The sequence below is a fragment of the Lutzomyia longipalpis genome, chromosome 1 (assembly GCF_024334085.1).
Source record: "Lutzomyia longipalpis isolate SR_M1_2022 chromosome 1, ASM2433408v1".
Taxonomy (NCBI): Eukaryota; Metazoa; Arthropoda; class Insecta; order Diptera; family Psychodidae; genus Lutzomyia; species Lutzomyia longipalpis.
The window spans coordinates 42,785,378-42,802,809 of NC_074707.1; the positions used below are offsets into that span (position 1 = coordinate 42,785,378).

Consider the following 17,432-nt stretch of genomic DNA (forward strand, 5'->3'; position numbering starts at 1 on the left):
ATTTTGACTTTAGCGCCTCTCGCGGTCATTCTTCGAAGTTGCAATGTTCTAGACATTTGTAGGGCTTCACGAAACCTTTCATTTGCACTTGAGTTGATCAAAATCGGACTTGTAGAACCCGAGATATGACATGCCAACTTTGGAAGGCTATATCTCGAGAACGGCGACATAGATTTTCTTCATTTTTGGCATGGAGCTAGGTAATATGGTCAGCTATAACATATCAAAAAATGAAGCAAATCGATAATGGCGTTTTCGAGATATTAATCGAAAACTCATCGAAAATTTTGTTTTTGATTTTTGGCCCCCTAGCGGTCACTTTTGAAACTTCGGATGTTCTAGAGAGTTGTAGCGTTTGTTGAGATCTTTCATTTGAGCCCAGGTTGATCAAAATCGGTCAAGCTGTTTTCGAGTTATGGTCGATTTTCGATGAAAAATTGTGGCAGCCATATTGGCTAAACGGCTTGACCGATTTTCGAAAATTAGGTATCGTTGGAAAGCTCTTGATGGCCCCTACAACATATCAAAATTTCAGATTTTTAGCTATTACAGGGGCTGAGATATAGCGAAAACAAAATTTTGAGGTTATTCAAAATGGCGGACGGAGAGGTGGGGGAGTGGATTTGACCTCATAATCAGATTTCTTCAGGTCGATATTTAAACTTTGCCGTTTACCGCAAGTCTCTATCTATCACCGTTCTCTTGCAATTTAAGTTTATAATCCGGCCGGCCAGACGGCCGGCCGGACGGCCGGAAAAAAAAAATTTTGGCGCATACGTTTTTTGGAATGTGGGGACCCTAATTCGTGCTCATCCCAAGTTTGAGCCCGATCTGACGACTTTCGATTTTGCTCGGTACACAAAAGCTGTGTCTGAAAGAAACACAGCTAAAATCGGAAGTTCTTTAATCCAAATTAAATACGCATTTTTGTTTTTGTTTCTTTCAGAGGAATTTCCTTTCCTTTCTGATTCAATTTTTTAACCATTGGCATTGTTTGTTGTGTCCATTTTGGTATTTATTTTTTCAATAATAAATATCGTTATCACATCATTAACGATGTCAATTAATATGTAAATATATTCAATTTGCTTATTATTATTTTGGTTCGAGTGGAGGTTACACAAAATATCTATCCAATAAAAAGTATAATATAGAGAGGAAAAGTCAATCATAACGCGTCCAGTTATAAGAGTTGGTGTTCCACAACGTGTAGAAGTTTGTTTATGCGTTGTAATGCGATTTGTGAGCTGAATTAGTAGACAAAGATTTTTTTTGTAAAATTCGACAATATGATGGATAAAAATGGTCATATCTCTGGTTCTGTAAAACCTACAGAAATTTATTGACTAGTTTTGGAAAGGTATTAACACAGGCTATAAATTGACATAAATTTTAATAATTTTCAAGGTCACCTCCAGAACACAAAATGGCGGCTTTTTGTTTTACAAAAACAGTTTTTGGCATTTTTCGTCCTCAAGACATGATTCTAGAAATTTCTGATGTTCTAAAAAGTTGTAGAGAATTGCAAAACCTTTAATTTGATACCAAGTTGAGCAAAATCGGATAAGCAGAACAGGACATATGACTCTTAGAACTTTTCAAATTCAAGAATTTTTCAAATGACCATATCTTCTAAACGGCGACATAGATTTTCTTCATTTTCGGACTGGTGAAAGATACTGAGGTAGGCTACAACATATCAAAATTTAAAAGAAATCGATAATGGGGATTCAGAGATATTGCCCCTTAAATTTAGGCAATTTTTGTTTTTGATTTTAGCGCCTCTTGCGGATGTTTTTGGAACTTGGAATGTTCTAGACAGTTGTAGGGCTTCTTGAAGCCTTTCATTTGATACCAAGACGGTCAAAATCGGTCAAGCCGTTCTCGAGTTATATCGAAAAAACACTTTTTGCTTTGGGCCGTCATATTTGCTAAACCGCTTGACCGATTTTCAAGTATGAGTTGTCGATGAAAACGTCTCACTGAGCTCTACAACATACTAAAATTTCAGACCTCTAGTTATAAGGGAAGTGGTTGACGGTATTTCAAAATGGCGGACGGCGGCCATCTTGGATTTTGAAAATGCGAAAAAATGAAATTTTACACCCACATTTCTATAGAAAACTTCAAACCGGAAGTCTCTATCTGTTACCGTTTTCGAGCTATAAGGCAAAATGTGGAGTCCAGGCCGGCCGGCAGGCCGGCGGGCCGGCCGGATCAAAATTTTTCCACCACCATTTTTGGAATGTGGGTTGTCTAAAACGCGCTCATACCAAGTTTGAGCCCGATCTGAGGTGGTCGGTTTTTCCGACGATTACAATACTTGGTGTTGGCCACGAAGTGGAACACCAACTAATTATTAACATATTAATTAAAAAATAATATTTTTATATCATATAAATTTTTAATCTCGATAACCCTTCACCTCAAGCTATATATCTACTGATTTCAGACAATGAATGAAAAAATTAATGAATGAAAGTGATAAAATGATTCAAGATACCTGGAAAATACCAAATATGTAGTGTTCATTTTGCATTAAAAGAAAATTAAAATCTAAAATTTTCATCAATGTTATTTCTATTATAGAACTATTGGTGAAAAGTTTCTTCCCATTTAGCGACTAATGGATAAAATTTCGGGTAATTTAAATCCGTGAAATAGCAAATAATTAATGCTAAATTGAATTTCCGAGAAAATCAAAAAAGAGAAGTTTATCCGAGGTTATAATAACCAGGAAATATGAATTAAATTCACTCGTTCATTCCAGGCTATTTCATTCATCCAATATACCAAGAAAAATATTTTTGATTGGAAATCATTAAATATTCAATGAAAGCATAAATGATTTTCATAATCAAATTAGCTTGAACAATTTGAAAGCAGAAAAAATCTGTATCCGATTTTTAAAAATAAATTTTTAATGCTTTTTTTTATGTAAAATAATTGAAAAATTTTACCTGCGTAATACTTACAATTGTGAGCATTAATTTCTTAATAGTTAAAAGTTATTTGAGCATCGATTACATTCTCTTCATCCATTTGTAATATAATAAATTGCATGATTGATTCCATTTAATTGTCCTGAATATTGGCTATTAAATTTTATTGTACCAAAAATATCAATTTTTTCCACGTTTGATGGTGCTCATCGGCATTTTTGTTCACATTTAACAAACACACCGGGGGAAAAAACTCTTCGTATTCAATCAATTCATAAAACCACACTCCTGAAAAATATTTGAACAGGTTAATTGACTATCAGTATGGGAAAGGCACAGAGGAAGTACCGGCAATGAAGTGGAATTGGGGGATGAAGGGTGATTTATTAACCCTTCGAAAAGTTACCCCAGAGAACGTACCACACTTGAAGAAATTACTCGGCATTCCCTAAAATCTCCATGAGTTTTCACGGGGGAGGGAGGCACAAAAAAGAAGAACGATTCTATTCTTTTGTGCTGCAAGTTTCCTCCTAATGGGTGGTGTGGTGACACCTCTATATGTGTATAGTGGGGTGACCCACCCTTAACCATATTATGCAAATCTCTCCACTATTTCCATTAAAGTTTTTCACGTGGGGCTGTCGCTTGATATGGCGTATATGTATGTAGAGGAAAATATAGTTATATATGGGGCAGAGGGTAATTATGGTGCTGTGTGTGAATTATTGTTTCGCGTCAAAAACTCTGTGTGTGAGCGCAAAAGATTAGAATGGTGCGATATGGAATACAAGTGCGGGAGATCTTCGCCACGCCACTAAAATGGACACTCAAATGGTAGGTGGGTAATTATCATCATTCATCCACCCGCTGTTAATTTGTTAATTACCCACTCAATTGGATAATTCGAGCGAACGCGCGCGTGAGCGATTGTGTCTCGTGTCACGCTTGGTCAAATACATATTAATCATCTGCCCCTTTCCGTGGGCCTCGCACTCAAAGTCAGCGCTCTTTGTGGATTTGGCCACCCGTTGAGAATCGTGTGAATGGCAGTATTGCTCATGAGATCCGGAAGTGAGATATGGGGAGATGAGAAGTTTGGGGTTTCCCATAGTTTTCCTTCTTTTTCCTTTTGCAAATGGGGTAACTTTTGGACGGGAGATGGACACTTTGGAGAAGTTGAACTTTTGAACAAGCAATAATATTAAAGGCAAAAGTGATTACAAATGTATATAGTTATTCAAGTTAAATATTAATCCATTCCATTGAATTGCTTAAAAGTCGTAAGACGTCTGCTGGGAAGGAAAGCTTTTATTAAAGGAACGTGTGTGTATAAGCTATCGAAATTCTCCCTAAATTGACTTTTAAATCACCCAATAAGGATTACTTATACTACGTACACACACTATTGATCTGTTCAATGTATACTTTTGCCATTTAGTGCAATTTGAGAATGAGATTTCGGAAAAAGATACTTTTGAATCAAAGTTTTAACAAATAAAAGTTCATCGACATCTTTTCCGAAAAGTTCTTAACAAAGATCTTTGATATTTTATATCTTTGCCTTTTAGATCGTTAAGATTAAGTTTAATTTATTTTTCTTTAAGAGTTTCTGGAAAGCACAAAAAATATATTTTAATTCTAACTCTGCAATTTTTTTTTACTTACTTAATAGTTTTGTTGGTAAAATAACGCCTTTCTTGAATTAAGATCGTATGATAAGTATGGCGTAAATTACTCTTAATTTTACAACGTAAGAATTATGTAGGTTTGTTAGGAAAAAAAAATAGTACACACTTTAAGTTATCAAAGGAAATTTCCTAACTCTTTTATGACCATTAATCTTTTATAGCTTCAACTCAGAGAAATATAAAATACATACACGTGGGGGTTCAATGGTGATTTCACCGACCCCTCGTTAATGCTAATCTAGGGACTTCCACTACCTCCCCCCCCCCTCATCCTCCACTCACCCTTGGAACTTTCACGAGGCCCTGGGTGCAAATGGTATGAGAATAAATAGCGATAAAATTGAACATACTAATGAGGTAAGGTCTCCATGTAGCAATGCTTTTAAGCACACAGTACTCTACCAGAGAGCAGAGTGCGATGTTATAAAAATTTCTCCTAAAGTATAAGTTTCTTTTTACCACGAATTGAGTTGAGCTTTCAGTGGGTACCTTCAAGTGGGCAGCAATGGTTAACTCCCCGTCTTCTGCAACAAAAAAGGGGTGCAACAATTTTGTCGGCCACAGAGAGCGTCATTCAATTTAAATAGCATGCAACGAGACCCACTTTTCCATCATCAACCCCCAACTAGACTGGTGGTGGCCCTTTTTTATATTCCTATGAAAAGTGCATGATTGTGTATTTTTGAAATTAATTACTTCACAACATGAAACAATTTACTTTCCTGACCATTTATCGCCACCTCTCCCCCACACGGCTTGCAAATAAAAGAAAAATTAGAGGAAAAAATACACAAACAATTACTCTCGTTGGATGGTCTGTTAGCACGTATTTATAAAATGTGGGTGGCGGAAAGGCATAAAAAAAAGAATATTTTCCCCTTTTTTCCAAAACCACCGTCGTCACCACATAATTTTGTATTTTACCATTGTTGGAAAAAGTGCCTGTGGTTACGTAAGGTCAGGGAAAATACAGAGAATGTGATTTAATGAAGAGTATGGTACCGTAAAAGGAAGAAAATCTAGGAAATCCGCCTTCAGCTAAAAGCACCCCCAGAGTATTGAATGTTAAATAAATGTAAATTTACGAATTGATCACATCTCAATGGATAGCTTTGGGAGAAAAAAAAAGTTTAACAATGATTTATAGGGAATTAGAATTTATAATTGTTCGCTGAAATTCAAATTTTCCTCTAAAAGAAAAAGTACCATCAACTGAGTTTCAGTGATTCCACAGCTAAAGCGAGAAGAGAAAATTGTGGCGAAAAAAGGGAAATGAAAAACAGAAGTTTTCATGGGATTATCTTCCACTCGGGGTTTGTCAGAGATTTTGAGAATGAATTTTATTTGCGTTGAGTTTGTGATTAAGGAGAAATCTCCTTCAAAATTAATGATTTATTCATTTAAAAACTATAAGTTTAATCGATTAAATAATAATTTATAAAATCAGTTTGAGATTTTTTGTAACTGACTTGATATTTAAAAAATAAAAAAAAAATTCTTTTTAATATTAATTTTTTATTTAAAACGATTTTCAATTCTTTAATTTATCCAAACATAACTTTAAAATATTTAAAAAAAAAACCTTTAAAGTGTTTACTTAGAAATGTTTAAAATCTGAAAGTAAAAAAGAAACATGACGGATTTTATCTGTAATTTAAATGTATTGCCTAAAAAAATTTAAAACTCTTCAGAAACGAGAACATTTTGTACTTCAAGACGTTAAATTAGTTTTTGGAAAATCAGTTTTTAATAGTATACAACGCTCTTGTAGATCTACGAGCTAAAATTATAAAACGAATAAAAAATTACCAGATGTCTCCAATATATACGTACACAACATTTAATAAATGATACTCAAATGCATCTTTATGAAAAAAATGCAAAAAGCTCTGTAAATGCATTTATTCATGAGCTATATGAAATAAAAATGAAGAAAGGAACTTTAAAAGCTTATGTTATTTAAATAAAGCTAAAACACAATGGGAGTGGTTGAACGGGGGTAACTTTTTACATAAAATAATGTAGACTTCCTATTCTAAATAGACTAGTTTTATAGATTTCCTGCTCAGCAATTTTCCTAAGACCACTCTTTCTGTATTTTAACGGAAATCTTATTAATTTAATGTTTCCTGTTCTTGCATTTTGTATACAAATGAGCAGAAATTGATTTTTTTTGCAAAGTAGAATATGAAGACTTTTCAAAGATGATTTTTTAACTTTCGAAATCAGAAAAATTACAGAAAAATATTATTATATACAAGAGCAAAAATATATAGGTATGTATATTATATAGGTATGGTTAGTTGTATGTATTAAAAATTTGTAACTATTTCCCGGAAAAAAAAGAACAAACAAAATATAATTCAATTAAATGGGTCAAATGGGATATTTAATGGACATTTGAGTGAGATGACCCTGTTGATGACCATTTAAAATAAAAACATCACATTTCAGCTTCTCTTTAAGCTTTTCCTTTTAAATTTTACGTTTATATTTACAATTGTTTGTTTTCTTTTTAATTAGAATATTTTTGTTTATTAAAAAAGCTGCATTAAAATAAACAAACGCTATGTATACTTATGTACCTACTTATTCTTCAAAGGTTCAAAAGGGTCAAAAGGGCTAGACGTATTGATATAATGATAAGCTTCAATAAGATTGCTTGGTAAATTCCAGGAATTGTTTACCGAGAGTATACATAATAATATTTACAGTTTATTTAGTAAGCTCGTAGTGAGACTGTTAAGATCTTGTAATCCTTCTTACTCTTGGATCTCAACACACCTATTACTCTCCTCCTTATAGAGATGATGCTTGCACATTGTTTCTCAAATATCTTCTTCTAATCTTTGTTTATCTATATCTATAATCTCTATACATATAAAATATAATGTAATAAATAAAGGATTTTGTGCCTGTTCAGCTATGCATTTCTACACCGTTGGTCCGATCGCGATGAAATTTTGTACAAAATCCGGCGAGTTGCGCCCCCAAATTTTTACTGAACGTACTTTGGGCCCCCCTGAGCCCCCCGTTAACTCTTGGCGTCGCAAAAATGAGTTTTTCTCATTTTTTTTTGTGTGAAATGTTTGTCTACTCACGAAGACGTTCTGTGTCTATTGTGGACGACACATTAGCTACTCTTTTAGCTTCTTCTTTCGCCTCTATTTTCAGCCAAATGAATGAATGGCGCTGACTTTGCCTTCTCCTAGTACCCCTAATACCCCTGAATTCTCCCACCATTGCTCGGAGGGGAAGTCAGGAGAGGCGTCCTCATGCGTCGCCGCAGCTATTCGGCGTTGATCGTCACGAGGACGGTACAATAGGGGTTTGAGTGAGGGTTTTTGGGTGTTCTTGGTGGTAGCATTTTGTATTGCCAGCCTCTAACGCCATTCACAGAATCAACGAGTGGTTTGGCTGCCACTCAATTCACTCTGGCCCGTCAGTTGGTTGGTCTCCATTGGACGACTCACACGCTGAGGACTCGGTCTTTGCCACTCGCGCGCGTTTCTTCATCTTCAGCTACAACTCGCGATATATTATTGTGCTTTGGGAAAAATTGAGAAAATTTTCTCATAAAGCAGTGACTGCAAATCCTCATTGAAGGTGGTATTACAGAGTGACGTTGTCAGCAGGAAACACCTGTGAAAGTGTTCAGTGGGTGTAAGAATCCCGAGAGAGAGAGAGTAGGAGATCCTGAGAGCAAGCGAGGTACAAATTCTTGGAAGGTTGTTTGGAGGATCTCACGAGACGGGTTAGTTTCTAATGATTGAAGACACCATGAGGGTGGTGGGCGGGGTAGGGGTCCAATATTTTTAATTAATTAAAAAAAGGAATGCCACAGAGAAGGTTCATTTAATTTACCATGAAAGCTCTGGCCTTCCTTTTTTTCACCATTTTCCTGGGTGTCCTTTTTCATCCCATAAGCATATTGATTCCCTTTATCTATAAAGACGCTCTGTCCGAGGATGTAAGCAAAAAAAAAAAACACATACAAACACCCCTGAGTAGAGGGTGAATATTTTGAAACACCCCCCCCCCCTCTCTGCCCTTTTTTGATGTCGCCTTTGGTCCTTCCATCTCATCGTCTTACCTTCATTTTGGATTATGAGATTTGTTTGCTCCTGGAGGCTGGAAGGACCAAAGACCGATATCCTTTTGCATTGGAGGAATGTTTGGCTTTCTCATCAAGAGGATGCACGAGAGAAAATATCCTATTTTATACTGTAAGGGCATCACATTGTTGTCCAAAAGCTCCCGGGGATGAAAATTCCTTGGGTCAGCTATACAAAGGGGGTAAAAGGGAGCATATGTTGGTGGATGAAAACACCCTCTAAGGCGGAAATCCACATAATCAGAGGATAAACAGGGTGGGGAACTATCGAGGAATATTTCACACTATTTATGTTATTGAAACTATATAGTTTGGTATATGTAGTGTTGAGGGTTGAATATTTCTCACAGAGAGAGAGTAAAAGAACCAGAAGGGATTCTTTCTGTGATACCGACGAAACTCCTCGTTGTGCAGTTTAGCTTGCACAGCAACAGGTTGAGGATTTTCAATTTTCGCCAAGGCCCGCTGCCGACAAATATAAATTACACTTTTTTCCTCCTCATTTTCACAAAACCCCCCAAAAGCCCCAAGACACTGGAAAATCTCCCGCCTGAAATCATATAACCTCATATTTTTTTTGGTGTATACGCCCTCCCACATTCTATGCCACGAAAGCCACATCACCAAAACAATGACACAGCATTTTGAGACACCAAAAACCCCTCAACCCTATCGCGTGGGGTTTATTGAGGCCATCACGCTGTTTTCCCGCAAGGACTCAACTTTAGTAGGGAACAAGGTGGTTAATTGCACTCACGGGAAATGCGGGGGTGGTACGGGGGGGGGGGAAGTAAATCTGTAAGCGAAAAGTTTTCAATTAAATTTCAAGTGTATACTTTCAATCGGGGGTGAATTGCAATTAAAACAACTCTCCTCCCGCCCTCAGTTTCGTGTTAAAATCAAATTTACACCATGCCGCAATTTTAAATCCCCCACTGTAATCAAATTTGGATATTATTGTGTTTGACAAATGGACACCGCGCTCTTGCCGTAATTTGAGGCTCAACAACACGCGAATGTGTCCTCATAAATTCTCAACGAGATTTGCGGTTTACACAAACTCTTTTGATGTCTCTTTCTACTTTCGCTGCTGCGTTTTGTATGTGCCGCGTGATCGCAATGTAGCGCTTTCAATGCAAAAGCTTTAGTATTCCCCAAATAGTTCGATTTGCTAATCGTAATTATTAAGTTCCATATATTAATGAATGGACGCCGGTAGATAATAATCTGCTACATGTGTACCTAATATTTAAAAAACGTATGCAATGCATTTTGTAATTTCAGTATTTAAATTTAAGATCTTCACTAAAAGTGATCGATGGATTACAAAGGAATTTATCTGTTTTAATTTATAATACTTTTTTCTAAAACGGCTTGACCGATCGCAATGAAATTCTATATAGAGTTAGAACTAATCTTGAATAGCTTTAAAATTTTGATCTTTAAATAAATATGATTTTTTTTTATTAAAAGGGGTTTATTCATTTTACCTTTTCTTCTAAATAATAATGAAAAATTGTCGCTTACATCAATACTTGTTGAATTAAATTTTTTTAATATAAAATTTTGCTATTTATACGCCAAGTAGTGATGCAAACGACATAATTTTAAGCAAAAATTAAGCTTTAAATTTTCATACCTTTTAAAATTTAAAAACTTTCTCATACCTTGCAGGGAGAGTGGAAGCATTTAATGAGTTTATTGACACACGAGCTTTTTTGTAATATACGGCCAGGAAGAAGCAGAAAAAAACGTCCTCGTGAAAAGTATCCCCATGAGGTGTGGTCGAATTTCATATCCTTACGCCCTGGCCCCGGGGATTATTGATGGTGCACCCATAAAGTTTGAGTTAATAAATTTAATCGTCCTCCCTCGGATCCCAAGAATGATTATTAATATTTTTTCTTACAACCAGCAAGACCCTGAGAAGCGCCTTCCCCCATTCTTTTTCCGCGTAGCCCCCGAAACACAACCATTAACGTCAAGTCAGCCTCTAATAAATAATTTCATGATGATGACAAATTAATTGAAAGCCATATCCCCACAACTTGGACAATTTTACTCCCAGCTGCTGTCCAATTAAATTTAATTAGCATGGATGAGTGAGGGATGAGAGTGCGAGTGACTCTCTCTCTCTATAACTAAATTGGTCAAATGAAGATGTTTTGCGAAATTCCTCCAAATCATCCGTGGACTTTCACCCCTCGCATTCATATATCTATACATTTATGTATGATGGTCCCAAGGCCAGGGCAATTGTGAATCATCCTCGAGAGAGATTTCTCCTGTTGACTCCCTCCCCCTGAAAGAATAACTCCTTGGATGTTTATAGGAGGAACAAAAGCCATCCCTTTTCTCACGTATTCGTATGTATTCTTTGCACCACCCCAACAAGCCCCGAAGAGGAATTATCGTTGGACAAAAAAAAACCTCCAGAGCACATACATCCATTTCAAGATTATAATCCTTTCCCGCAGAGGATATCCATTTTCGCTCTTGTGTTTGTGCTCCAATGGAAAAATAACATTGTGGATGTGAGCTCTTTTACCTCCCATTTCACCATACTTTTTGGGTCAATCCCTGTTTCTACTATGAAAGATAGCTATGTTGGTATTCCATGGAAAAAATTGTTTGGAATTTTTTTTCAGAATTTTTCCACACTTCACCAATACCTTGTATTTTTTTTTAACCAAAAAGGTGTTGTCAGAATTTTTGATGAGTCGTTAAAACGATATAATAGAACTTTTATTATAGAAAATAGATTTGCTATTTTTTGGAAATGAAAATAAACCTTTTCTAAATTTTTTCACCAAAAGTAATATTGTTCAGTTGATATTTCACATATATGTATTCATATCAAGAAGAATGAAGCGATACACAGTCTCTGTCTAGACGTTGGATGTTGAATATGGAGTGGAAATAACAACTTCATTGCAAAAATTATTTACAAAATAATGGGGGACTGATTTCATTTAGAGTTCATTCACAATATGGGAATATTGTGAATTGAAGGGAATATTTGTGTATAATAATGAAAGTTGAATCTTTTTTCTACGGAAAACTTTGTTTTTGGGAAAATTCTCAAAGTGTGATTAAAGCTTTCCTTTAAAATATTTTTAAAAAAAAAGCTCCTGGTAAGTACTCTTTTAATTATTTTGCACGTTTCAACGAGCTTTTTCTATTTTTATTTAATATTAAATTTAATATTCTTTAATCTATTTATTAAATGATAACACAAAAAAGTTCCTTTAATACAACCGATCCGTTTGAATATGGCAATTGACACGTCCTTTAAATATAAAAAGTATTGAGTTATCAATTGAAAATTTGAAATGTTATTCTCGCTGTTATAGTTTGTTTTTGAAACTATAAACTGTCCAAACACTCCCGAATTCATAGAGAAGATGTCGAATATTTCAATTGTTTTTCATCTAAACTAGCAAACATATACATCGGACAAAGCCACATTGAATTAAATTAGCATCGACATCCTGCAATAAACTAACAAAGCAAATCATATATACCTACCTTGTGCATGCAATTCAACCCGCAAATTGAGTAGGAGTTATAGGGGAAACACGTGCCAGTTGTGCCAGTCGCAGGGAAGTCCAAAGTGGCGTGCAACTGACAGAAATTGTCGGATATGGTTGACGTAATTTCTCCATTAAATTGAATTAAATTCCGAGTTCTTCATCCCTCCCTCACGTAATCATCACTACCGGATTTTTAGTCATGTGGTGAGCTAAACAACCCTTTTTTTCGGAGGGGGTGAAACGGAAAAAAAGCACCCATGTGTGTGGTTTTAGGAGGAAATGAAAATAGTCTTTTACTGGGATTTTATCCCAGAATCTGGAAGTGTGTGTGTGGATGTGGTCAGGAGGAACAAAAAAGGAGTGTTTTGTTTTGGGGGGAAAGTGGACGTCGAGGAAAAGAGATTTCGTCCTCAAAATGTGTTTGGCGATGTGTTTATCTCGTGGAAGATGGAAAAAATGGAGGAAAATGTGGAAAGAAAAACCACATAATTCACTCATGATGGCATATAGTGACACATCTCTCAAGAGACACTTGTGCTTAAGCTTTTTATTATTCTAACAGCTCAAAGAACAGATTTTTTAAAGTTATAGATAAAAATAGAAAGACAATTTTAATTTTTTTTTCATTAATTTTCTTCATTCACTTTTCCATCTTTGTTCATTCAACTTAAATATAATTTTAGAATCATGAATAATATACTTTTTAGTCTTATTAATACAACCCTTATAAATTAAACAAGGTACGTGTAACGTATTTTAGCTCTGCAAAGAAATAAATTTTGTAGGTATAATTCAAAGTATTTCTGAGAAAGGAAATCGTTATATTTGAATATTTCTTATAAAGGGAATTATATATCATTTGGTTTTATGTAAAATAGGATTGCGTTACAATTAGCTTTTTCTGTGAATATAAAATGATCGTCCTTTCTGGAAATGGGCCTTCCTGAACAAAAAATGCGTAGAATTTTCAGGAATTACCTCTCAAGTAGAATTTTTGGGTGGATTTTTTTCTCTCGATGAATGTTACCTATCCTCCCACTCAAAATTCACGAAAGAAGCATGCTTTTCTCTCTTTTTTTTCTCTCGAACTGCTCCCCGAGCGGCACTCATCTTTGATGGCGCATGAATAATTTAGACGTGATATGCCACTAGCTCTTAGTATGAGTGGTGGCATTTCCTCCTCTTTTCCGGGATGAAGCCTTTTCCTTGGCATTCTTCTTGGGAAAATAAGTATAAGAAAAAATATGGGAATCGGGGTGAAATACAAACATGGGCTAGAAGATGAATAAAAGGACATTTATCTGGGTGAGAAAACACTCTCAGGCCATCGTGTGGGGGTGGTGGTTCGGGGTGAAAAAAGGGAAAGGATTTAATTGACCTTAACCCTCGGCTAAAAAAGCAACATTGAGAGTGGAGAGAAAAATTGTTCCTTCCGCTCTGATTGTGCCAACTTAAGTGCGCCGATATGGCAAAACCATTTGCAGTTTCGCACACACACAGAAAGCCTCTCCACCCCCAATTCAACCTAAACCTCACACCATCCTTCCTGTATTTGTTCATCGTTTCAACCTGTTGATGGGCTCAAACCCCAATGATGGACTACAAACATCCTGAGTTTAGAATGAAATCAGTCTCAGCACTTTACCCTCCAAATGCACCCCCTCCGGTGTGTGGGAGGCAGTTGGGTGGTAAATCAATGAATTTCATCCGTTTGAAATTTCTCCGTTCCACTTCAGGGAATTTCAATTAAAGCAAATATTTGTCCCAAAACTATAGACAGAGCCCCTTTGGAGTGAATGGGCAAACCAATACATATCGAACTGTCTGCTGCTGATGAAGCGATATCTCTCACTGTTTTCTTCTCTAAATGACTAGTTATACGGCAATAGAGTCACTCAATGGGTCTTGGTACCCTCTCTAACAAAAGGGTATAGGATATTCGGAATGAAAAGAACTTTTACCCATGCAGTTGCATATATTGTGCTCTGCTTATACCGCTTATACACATCCATGTGTTGGGGGTATGTATGTATATAGCAATGAAATTTCTCAAGAACTAAAACCATCGATATTTGTTCCACTTTTCGTGTTTGGAAAGCTTTAGTGAAACAGTAGAGAATAGTTTGGAGTAGAGTACGATTATATTACTATGATTGCATATAGTTCACAGAGCATTATACTTGCATTGTATTCCGATGGTATAAATAAGACTATGTTGGATTTACTTTGTATTTTGTAAAAGCATTATTAGATTTATTTGGAAAATGCTTATAGAACTTTAATAGACTATAATTTTTTTCATTAGTTTTTTATATAACAGATTTAAAAAGAAAAAGCACATTTTTTTTCTTAGACGATTGTGCTCTGACAAAACGTAAGTCACTTCTTCTTTATCTTCTTATATATGGTCTACTTATATATACAAATCTTCAAATCACAGCCTCAAGATAGCCTTTAAACTACTTCATAGCACAAAAGCTATCAATTAGAATGAATTCAGAAATTTTTGGAATCAGAGCTTTTTCTCCTTTAAGAAAAGAACTGAATTTGAATTAAAATCAATATTTTAATACAGATATCCCCTGATTAAAATTTAAAAAAAATGAAAGGATCAATTTAAAAGTTCAGTTAAAAGGGTGAGAATAGAGTTGTTTTTCTTTACGATAATTGTGAGACCAGCGAGACAGTCCCCAAAAAGATATGTGTGGGTGGAAAAATTGTTCTTTTGGGTAGAAAGCTCTGTAATATCACGAAGTGTGCAACCGCAGCGTTTCACTCATATATTGCACTTTTCCTAGGACACTATATATGTACGTACAGATATGTATGTATGTTACTGAGAGAATGGCATATCCGCAGTAGAAACCACTGTAGCGAAGAGTTAATTTAATTTCTATCTTGTGCTGGTGGTAAAAAAAAACGATGGAACTGAATTGTCTCTTTTCACTTCTACAATAACATTCCAATATATACTGCAATGTGTCCAATTTCGTCTCCCAATTCCCATACAATACTGAAGAGTAATCCGGCAAATTGGCCCGCAAGTGCGATGTGTCCGAAGTGTCTCTCAGGAGAAAATCCTCAACACAAGAGTGGCTCTCGACTAATATAATTGCCAAGGAAATGATTTTATTGGATTCATTGTGATTTTCTAATGGGATTTGCATGACAATGGGGGTGAAACACATGAAAGATATACACATGGAATTAATGTTGCTGGTGTAGCCAAAGTTACTTTGATTCCTGGAGACGTTCCCCTCTGCCACCTTACCACCACTTTCATATACACATCCCAGGAAACTCCTTGTGTGGTTTCCGATGCTTTATTTACGGATTATCATGTACCAAGGTAATTATAACAACTTCAAGAGCCATTTATGTGGGGACTTTTGGGAAGCACTTTAGTGACAATTACTTAGAAATCACGCCATCCAAAAGACGCAAGAAGGGGATGTGGAGGAAGAATGTGGAAATAGATACATCAAGTCAGGAATTCTACTTAATTGGGCTATATAGAAATTGAGATTCCTTAAAGACAATTTGGAAAGGTATAATGTTGTATGTTCAAAATTATACCTACTTAACATACGAAATTTTATATAAAGACTTTAAGGTGGAGCTTCCAATTTTCTTAATAATTACATACATATATAATCGGATCTTGGAATCGTCAATTCGTCACAGGAATTTATCAAATGCTTTCACGCTCATTACCTATGCAGTAAGTCCGGGTGAAATGGGATGAAAATTCACTGTAATTACTCGAATTATTCCCATCTCTTGGGATGGACAATCAATATCATTATATGTAGCTGGATACAATTAAAGAAAATTAATTCACAAAATTCAAATTGCCAACAAAATCCCCTGGGGAAATTCACTTCAAAGTTCCCTCCCGGTAATTTTGGAGTCTCTCCCAGAAGCAAGAACCAGAAAATTTCTCAAGCGCAAAAGAAATGCAAAGTTTTAGCTATGAGAAAAGGAAAATTCTTTGCTAAAAGACTGCAAAATTAGTGTTGGAGGTTTATGCCTGAGAGAAGCAGCTTCAATTGCAACTTCTTTGTCACGCTTTTTCCACACGGTGAAGGTATATAACACACCAAGGTTGGTAGTTGAGTTGGGGGTGGAAGACAATATTTATGAGGGGAAACAGGGGAAAATTATTAAATTACCATATTTGAGGGAATATTTAAACACAATTTGAGTTTATACTTTGGAAAGTGCACTACTTTAATTAATCCACTTGCGAAAGATGCCACGAAATCGAGGTAGTGTGTATGGTGGTGGTGTTTTCTGATCTTCTTGGAATGTTAAATACGATTAAAAGTTCCAACTTACCCTCTCGGGGTTAGGGGTATGGTGCATATATGAATGAAATCTCGACAATTTCTTCACACAACACTGGAGCACGCCAGATGCTTAATTATACACACTAGGCGATTGCCGAAACTTGCACCAAACTGCATTCGTAGAATAGTTGTCTCACAAAGTGGGAGTAGCTACATACTATACGCGGAGGCGTCTGGTATTTTCATATGCCTTTTTGGAAATAGTAAATGCAAGAGATGAAAATTCACGACCTTTCCACAATCTTGGCGCATAAGAAATTCATAATTCCACCATTTCTTACCCACAAAAGGTGGCATATCATTGAAAGTCACTCCGAAAATCCAATTCAAAATTCGACCCATTTTTCCCAGCCCCACCCGCAGCCCCCCAACACAGCACCAACACACGACGAAGAATGTGGTGCAAAGAATAAGACAGCGGAACCTTAAGATATGGCTCATCCAAGTCTTTTTCTCTTATCTCCTTCCTTTTATAATCCAACCACCTCCTCAGATGTGGACTGACTTTTCCACCAAGAGATTTACCTGCATTAAAAGTATACCTACATACATATATAGCAAACCTACAGAAGTTGAGAATTCCTTCTTCTTTATTTCTCCCCGCACCGCATGTTGATTCATTACAGAATTATTTTCTCAACTTATCCACCCATCGTGTAAACAAAAGTCACCCACTCATCATCTCGATGTGTATTCCATTTTCCGGGTTAATCCTCTTTTTCCCATCAAGAGTGATAAATTTGCTGTAATAAGTAAGGGCGGAATGTATTCTTTTGCTACCCCTGTATTTTTTTTACTTGCGTGTA

General features: G+C 35.9%; 2 protein-coding genes across 3 annotated transcripts in view; both read left to right on the forward strand.

Moving 5' to 3' along the window:
- LOC129787458 (fork head domain-containing protein FD4-like) overlaps positions 1 to 17,432 on the forward strand; it is a 416,355-nt gene that overhangs the window by 391,915 nt on the left and 7,008 nt on the right. The gene's annotated exons all lie outside the window — the stretch shown is intronic.
- LOC129787425 (limbic system-associated membrane protein-like) overlaps positions 8,045 to 17,432 on the forward strand; it is a 148,320-nt gene continuing 138,932 nt past the window's right edge. The window contains exon 1 of one of the 2 annotated variants that reach the window (XM_055822995.1): positions 8,045 to 8,384. The gene's annotated coding sequence lies outside the window, so the exon portion shown is untranslated. The remainder of the gene's footprint in view (positions 8,385 to 17,432) is intronic. The other variant, XM_055822997.1, reaches the window with a different exon arrangement.